We start from the raw sequence: 7,959 nt of genomic DNA on the forward strand, positions 1-7,959 counted from the left end.
GGGCACAGCAGGGCCTTGCTTTGCCATCCTCCGCAGCCTTAAAGGCAACTTGAAATGACAGGTCATTGGGATAGAAAAGAGGCTTCCCTTAGCTCAGGGATAGGGAACCTGCGGCTCAAGAGCCGCATGCGGCTCTTCTGCCCTTGCACTGTGGCTCCACGAGTCGAGCCGCAGGCTTCATCCTTGCCTTGCACCAATTGCGGCCCAGCCATCCACGGGCTTCCCCTCTCACCCGCCCCGTTGGAGCGGGGCGGGCGCTTTCCCGGTAGCTGGCGAGGCCGAGCCACTGGCCCCATCCTTGCCTGCCATGCAGGCAGCTGGGCGGGTGCATCCATCCACTTCTCAGAATGAGTGGAGTAAAAGGTAAAAAACCCCAATATATACAGTGTTATCTTTATTTTAAATGTCAAAAATTATTTGCGGCTCCAAGTGTTTTCTTTTCCTGTGGAAAACGGGTCCAAATGGCTCTTTGAGTGTTAAAGGTTCCCTACCCCTGCCTTAGCTTAAAGAGAAATAGGATCTTAAGGAAGGTCTTCATGACCCTTTGCCTGGATCCCGCTCACAATCCTCTATTAACGAGTCATTTTCAAAATCATCATTTGACTGAGAGCCCAACTGTTAACACGGTGTTGGCATTTCCCTGGTCCTGAATATTGTTTTTCCTGATCCTCCCCCCCATCCCCCCCGCCTCCACCCTGGTGAACATGTCTAGGTGGTGCTGCTGAGTTCCAGGATGTACCTTAAAAGAGAAAATTTAGCCTCTCCCTTTGCAGTGTCCTTGCTTCTCATGAAGAGAGGATGGCTGGACCCTGCTGGGCCAGGGTGCTGGGCGCAGGGATGTGGGAGGATTGTGGATCTCGGTGATCATGGTGAGCCACTCAGGTGGAGGGAGCTCTAGCCTCAAGTAGCTGATTAGAGCTGGTGCCTGTCTCTGTCAGCAACCCCATTTGGACAACAGACGGCATTTCTACCAAGGGACGTTCACCTCAGTTTTAAGGTAGGATGTTGGTAGTATAAGTTCCCACCTGAACTTCAGTGAACGGGAATGCTGGGTAATGAAGAAAGGAACCCAGAACCATACATTGTCTGATGTCCCTGTTTTGTCAAACATGGCAGGGCCAGAAGAGTGGTGAAGGAGTGGGAGGTGGGTCTACGAAAACTGCGTTCAGGGCAAAACTGCATTTAGCCCAAAGGGTTGGGGGTAGAAGTCCAGGATTCTGAGCTGCAGCCAGTTGTGTGCTCCAGGGTCCTGGAGAGAGTTTCTTAAAAACTGTTGTTGACACAAATCATCTCAATATTCACAACAATTAAATATAACTGATTACACTCAGAAACCACGAGTAACTAAACACAGCATGATTTTAATTATTCTTTATCATCCTCCAAACACTGTAAGGCATCTGTTTTAAGACATAGCTTCTTTTAACATCTTCCCTTTGTGTTTCGAAGCACACAGGAGAGCCTTTGGTGCTCTGGAACTGAAGTCCAATTGGGACATTTCTCCAGATCCTCAACAGATACTTACTTCACGGTTGTGATGAACTGGAAGGGCTCCAGAAATGAACAGGGCATGGCACAGCCTTACAGCAGCCAGGTCACCCACAGGCTGTCCTCGCAGCAGACCCCACAGCGGGTCAGACAGGATGGAAGGAAAGAGGAGGTAGAGGATGCTGTTGGAGTGGACCATCTGGTGGTTTTGCAGGATCCCAGCATGCACGGTCTCCACCACCCCGCTTTATAATATGGGGAAGGGCAAAAAGAGGCAGCAATTCAGCTAATGGCATGACAGCCCAGGAGCTTCTGCCAATTGGCTAGCTGTCACTGATAGGGAAGGCTGAGGGGCCTTACCGTTCAAAAACATCTGGAGTTTGGCTCCCAAGTCCTCCAATGGCAGAAGGAATTAAGCTGGAAGCTTTATTACCACCAGGATGGATTTAAACACCCCCTCTACTCTCTCCAGCCCAAAGACAGTATAACATAGCTAGAAATTTAACTGGAATTTGTCTGATTGCTATTAAAATGGGGTTTGTCACAGTGAATAAATATGGAAATCACCAAATCAACATATTTGTCCAAATTAGGATGTCTCTGGAGCAGCAGTGGCATAGGAGGTTAAGAGCTCGTATATCTAATCTGGAGGAACCGGGTTTGGTTCCCAGCCCTGCCGCCTGAGCTGTGGAGGCTTATCTGGGGAATTCAGATTAGCCTGTACACTCCCACACACGCCAGCTGGGTGATCTTGGGCTAGTCACAGCTTCTCGGAGCGCTCTCAGCCCCACCTACCTCACAGGGTGTTTGTTGTGAGGGGGGAAGGGCAAGGAGATTGTCAGCCCCTTTGAGTCTCCTGCAGGAGAGAAAGGGGGGATAGAAATCCAAACTCTTCTTCTTCTTCTGATATATCAAATATCGCCAAAAGTATCCAGAGACAAATCCCCCAATGGTATAATAAAAATTACAGAGCAGACCCACACTTACGAAGAATGGTTCTAAACCGCTTTAATAAAAAGTCCTCTAAGAGGGATTACATTTTGAAGTGAGGAAATCAGAAAGTTTAGGATGTTTCCCCATCAAGGCCAAACAAGTGTTGTCAGTTCTTTAAAGGAAATGGTCTCTTCAGATATGTCACCCCCTCCTTGGGGCAACCGGGGTGGGGGACACACACGAATGAATCCAGTCTGCCAAATTCCTTGGGGTGGAGGAGGAGCTACACAAAAGGTCTTCAAAAAAATCTTGCAGGATGAGGCCAATACCATATAACGGTAGAGTCCATGAAAAACAAAGCAGAGCAGAAACCACATCCAAAAAGAAAAGGAGTCCAGAAAAACAAAAAGAGGTGCTTTGGACAGGAGGAACTATGACCGGCAAACACACCAATCTAACCAGAAAAGAAACCCAGGCTGGTGCCTGGTCCTCCGGCCAGCCCATTGGACTTCTGGGGCTCTGCCTGTCCCCTCCACACATGCTAAATAAAAGATCAGGTTAAAATCCCAGCTCCAGCGGCTCTCCATCCCATCACTTGGGAGCCCGAGCCTCACCCCACAAAGAAATGCCCCCCACCCCGTTCCACCCCCACCTGTCCTTCCAACACCCAACACCGCTTGTACATGAAATCCAAAGGGGCTTTCGAGCCCCCTCCCCTCCCCTGCGCTGATACCTCCAAGCCACAGCCCCTTTTCTGGCAACTCAGTCCTGTTGATTTCCAAGACATTCCTTTCCAAGTCCTGGTCCTCTGGATCAGCCCATCCATCCCAGGCTCAAACCATCTTCCGCTCCAGCAGGGTTCAGCACCAACAACGATCCAGCCAGACGGACTGGAGTCACGTGCACAAAAAGCCACTCAGACCCCCTCCTCTTCCTCGCTCTCTCACTACCCACCCTTCCTCTGGGAAAAAAGATCCTGCTCCCCCCCCCCCGCCTTCTTACCCAGAGGGAGTGGGCAAGTGTCACGGGAGACGCAGCTCTCCATCTCTGGGGACTCTTCTCAATCAGCCCCCATGGAAGCAGCAAAGGGAGGGGAGATGCTCACCCATGCATCAATGGAGAAGAGACCCCCCACCTCCTTGCAAAGAAGAACTTCCGGGTAATGGTGAACCTCGTCTGCTAAGCAGGTGAAGAGCAACCCTCTTCCTTCTACCTTCTGCCTGGGCTGTACTATTCTCAGGAAATACCCCCCCCCCCCCATCAGCATAAGCAGGAGGAGGAGGCGGGGACGGCAGAGGCAACCCTTCTATAGTTGCACATGATAACAACACCTCAGCCTAAACCAGGGTGTCCAGCTCTGGCACTTCAGATGTTCATGAACTACAACAGGCCCCCGGCCGGCTTTGAGCTGGCAACGCCAAGACTCTCACCTGCTTTGGCTGGAGTGGGAGGTTGGCACGCCTCTTGCCGCTTGCCTTGCCTGGGGCTCCATGCCTCCTGGACACCTGTCAAAGGCTGCCCCGCCCCGCCCCCCGCAGTGAAGCACCTCAGAGGCTCCGCCAAAACCCACTGGGCAGCTGAGACTACCCCCCTCCCCCATTGACGGGCTGGTAAGAGGGGCTGCCTGCAGGGGAAGGTACTGCTAGGCCTCTGGACGAAGGGGCACCTCAGGGTGGTGCCTCCTCAGCGAGCAATATTAGAAGCCTCGGATCTCCACTGGCGAGAAAGGTGGGGACTTTGCCGGCTTCAGAAGGTGGGCTGTGCTGAAGGCTCTTCGTGGGGGGTTTTTGTGGCCTCGCCACAGGTGTCCCACAAAGCAGGGTGGTTGCTCCGGTCCTTTCTGAAAGATCACACCAAAGGGGGAAAAAACGGGCCTGGGTAAAATGAGGATCCACAGGGATTCTCCTGATTTCATATGATTTTTGAATTGAAATGAAATGAAATAACCATGAATCTATAAAGCATGTCCTACTTTACAGGCAGCACCAAAACAATCACGCATCACATGCTTCCTGGCGCATCAGTGGCGCAAAAACATGTTTGAAAAACAGGGATCCTCGAAGATTATCATGATTTCTGCACCAAGTCACCCCCCAAACCACCATCCCATCACAGCTCAAGCCCTCACACATATGTCTGACCACAGCAATCACGCATCACATGCTCCCTGGTGCATCAGTGGCGCAAAAACATGTTTAAAATCAGGAATATTCAAGGGGTCCCGTGATTTCTGCACCAAGCCACCCCAAACCACCATCACAGCACACCTCAAGTCCTCAGCCACAGCTCTGACCACCCAGAAATCATTGCATCACACATGCTCCCTGGCGCACCAGTGGCACAAAAAACATGTTTAATGGGATCCTCGAGGATGCACCATGATTTCTGCACCATGGCACCCCCCCCCAAATCACCTCATCACATCACAGGCTCAAGCCCTCACACACATGTCCTGACCACAGCAATCACGCAGAGCACATGTTCCCATGGCGATCAACAGAGGCGCTAAAACCCTGTTTGAAAAACCACGGATATCCAAAGCGAGTCCCCGTGATTTCTGCACCAAGCCAACCCAAACCACCATCACATCACACCTCAAGCCCTTAGCCACAGCTCTGACCACAGAAATTACGTGGCACATGCTCCCTGGCGCACCAGTGGTGCAAAAACATGTTTAAAGCAGGGATCCTGGAGGATGACCATGATTTCTGCACCATGTCCCCAAACCACCATCCCATCCCACCCCAGCTCAAGCCCCTTTACCACACACATGTTCGACCACGTTAATCAATCGCATGGCACATGCTCCATTGGATTTGCACCTAGAGGAGCGGTAAAACATGTTTAAAACAGGGATCCTCAAGGATGACCATGATTTCTGCACCATGTCACCCCCAAATCACCATCACATCACAGCTCAAGCCCTCACGCACATGTCTGACCACAGCAATCACAAAGCACATGCTCCCTGGCACACCAGAGGCGCAAAACCCTGTTTGAAAAACAGGGATATTGAAGGAGTCCCGTGATTTCTGCACCAAGCCACCCCAAGCCACCATCACAGCACACCTCAAGCCCTCAGCCACAGCTCTGACCATATCCAGATGCCCTCTGCATGTCCGGACGGCTCTCCTGCGTGTCCCAATGGCCCCTCTGCGTGTCCGGATGGCCCCTCCGCGTGTCCGGACGGCCCCCTTGTTTGTCCGGACACCCTCCTGCCTGTCCGGACGCCCCCCTGCGTGTCCGGACGCCCCCATGCATGTCCAGACAGGCCCCCCTGCGTGTTCGGACGCCCCCCATGTGCATCTGGACACCCCACTGCATGTCCCGACAGCCCCCCTGCGTGTCCGGACGACCCCCATGCGTCTCCGGACGGCTCCCTGCATGTCCGGACGACCCCCCTGCGTGTTGTCCGGACACCCTCCTGCTTATCCGAACAGGCCCCCTTGCGTGTCCGGACGGCCCCCTTGTTTGTCCGGACATCCTCCTGTGGCAATTTTCGTCCAGCATGAAATTTGCTCCCCTTGTTTGTCCGGACACCCTCCTGCTTATCCGAACAGGCCCCCCTGCGTGTCCGGACGGCCCCCTTGTTTGTCCGGACATCCTCCTGCATGTCCAGATGGCCCCCTTGTTTGTCCGGACACCCTCCTGCTTATCCGAACAGGCCCCCCTGCGTGTCCGGACGGCCCCCTTGTTTGTCCGGACATCCTCCTGCATGTCCGGATGGCCCCCTTGTTTGTCCGGACACACTCCTGCTTATCCGAACAGGCCCCCCTGCGTGTCCGGACGGCCCCCTTTTTTGTCCGGACACCCTCCTGTGTGTCCGTACGCTCCCCCTGCGTTTCCGGACACCCCCCTGCGTGTCCGGACAGCCCCTCTGCGTGTCCTGACGGCCCCCTTGTGTGTCCGGACGCCCCCTGCATGTCCGGACGGCCCCCTTGCTTCTCTGGAAACCTTCCTGCTTGTCCCGACGGCCCCCCTGCGTGTCCAGACGCCCCCTTGCGTATCCGGACGGCCCCCTTGTTTGTCCAGACACCCCCCATGCGTGTCCACACGGCCTCCTTGCCTGTTCGGACACCCTTTTGCATGTCCGGAGGGCACCCCTGCGTGTCCGGAAGCCCCCCAGGCGTGTCCGGACGCCCCCCTGCATGACCAGATGCCTCCTGCATGTAATAGGATTGTAACCTGCGTGTAATAGGATTGTCCGGACGCCCCCTGTGTGACCGGACAGCCCCTCTGCGTGTCCGGATGGCTCTTCGGTGTGTCAGGATGGGCCCCCTGGGTGTCTGGACGCTCCCCATGCGTGTCCGGACGGCCCCCTTGTTTGTCAGGACACCCTCCTGCTTGTCCGGACAGGCCCCCCTGCTTGTCCGGACAGGCCCCCCTGCGTGTCCCAACGGACCCCCTGCGTGTCCGGACGCCACCCATGAGTGTTCGGACAGCCCCCCCTGCGTGTCCGGACGCCCCCTGCGTGTCCGGACGCCCTTCATGCGTGTCCAGACAGGCCCCCCTGCATTTCCGGACGCCCCCATGCATGTTCAGACGGCCCCCCTGCGTGTCCGGACGGCCCCCTTGTTTGTCCGGACGCCCCCTGCATGTCCGGATGGCCCCCTTGCCTCTCCAGACACCTTCCTGCGTGTCCGGACGGCCCCCCATGCTTGTAATAGGATTGTAACTGATTACTGAAACCTGTTATTATTACAGATTTTTACCAACTACTGATTTACAGATTTTTACCAACTACTGAAACCAATTATTACCGATTACTGAAACCTACCATTACCAATTATTATCAATTACTGGAACGGATTATTACCGATTACTGAAACCGATTTTTACATGCCCCCATACGTGTCAGGACACCCTCCTGCGTGTCAGGACGGCCCCCCTGCATGTCCGGAAGCCCCCTGCATATCCAGATGCCCCCTGCATGTCCGGACGGCTCCTCGGTGTCAGGACGGCCCCCCTGCGTGTCCGGACACCCCCTTCATGTCCGCACGGCCCCCTTGCCTGTCCGGACACCCTCCTGCGTGTCCGGAAAGCCCCCCTGCGTGCCTTTCAATTCCCCCCCAAGGGCACACACATCACTGACATCACACAGTATCAGGCTGCGTGTTTGCATGAGCACGTACTGCTGGCCTCTGCAATTGATTTGCTGCTACTGTTCCTTTCCCATTTCATCACAATAAGCCACAGCAACGCGTGGCCGGGCCACGCTAGTATGATAACATATATTATGGGAATTTGGGTATACCCAAATATTTTGGCCCCTGAATACCCACAGTCCAAATTTTAGTTAAAAATGTCATTGTCTCCCATTCCTTAATGTAGACCCAAAGTAATAAAGAAATAAGCAAAGTGTGTAGTGAGAGGGATTTAGTATGTAAAATACATTACCTATCCTGAAGTCCAGAGAGGCAGAGAGCTCTGCATGACCAGCATGAATGTGTGACAAAGAGAGGTCTCATGAACTGCATTCTGCCGTCTAGTTTTAAAGGTGTATCCTGAAGGTTCTGAGAACAATGTGTTAATGACATT

The 7,959-nt window shown here is 53.9% G+C and overlaps 1 long non-coding RNA gene across 1 annotated transcript in view; it reads right to left on the bottom strand.

The window, feature by feature from the left end:
- Positions 1-82: 82 nt before the first annotated feature.
- LOC125429710 overlaps positions 83-7,959 on the bottom strand; it is a 398,924-nt gene continuing 391,047 nt past the window's right edge. Inside the window, exon 2 of the long non-coding RNA XR_007244030.1 lies at positions 83-187. This is a non-coding gene — a long non-coding RNA (uncharacterized LOC125429710). The remainder of the gene's footprint in view (positions 188-7,959) is intronic.

This window comes from Sphaerodactylus townsendi, linkage group LG03, assembly GCF_021028975.2.
Source record: "Sphaerodactylus townsendi isolate TG3544 linkage group LG03, MPM_Stown_v2.3, whole genome shotgun sequence".
In the NCBI taxonomy this organism is placed as follows: Eukaryota; Metazoa; Chordata; class Lepidosauria; order Squamata; family Sphaerodactylidae; genus Sphaerodactylus; species Sphaerodactylus townsendi.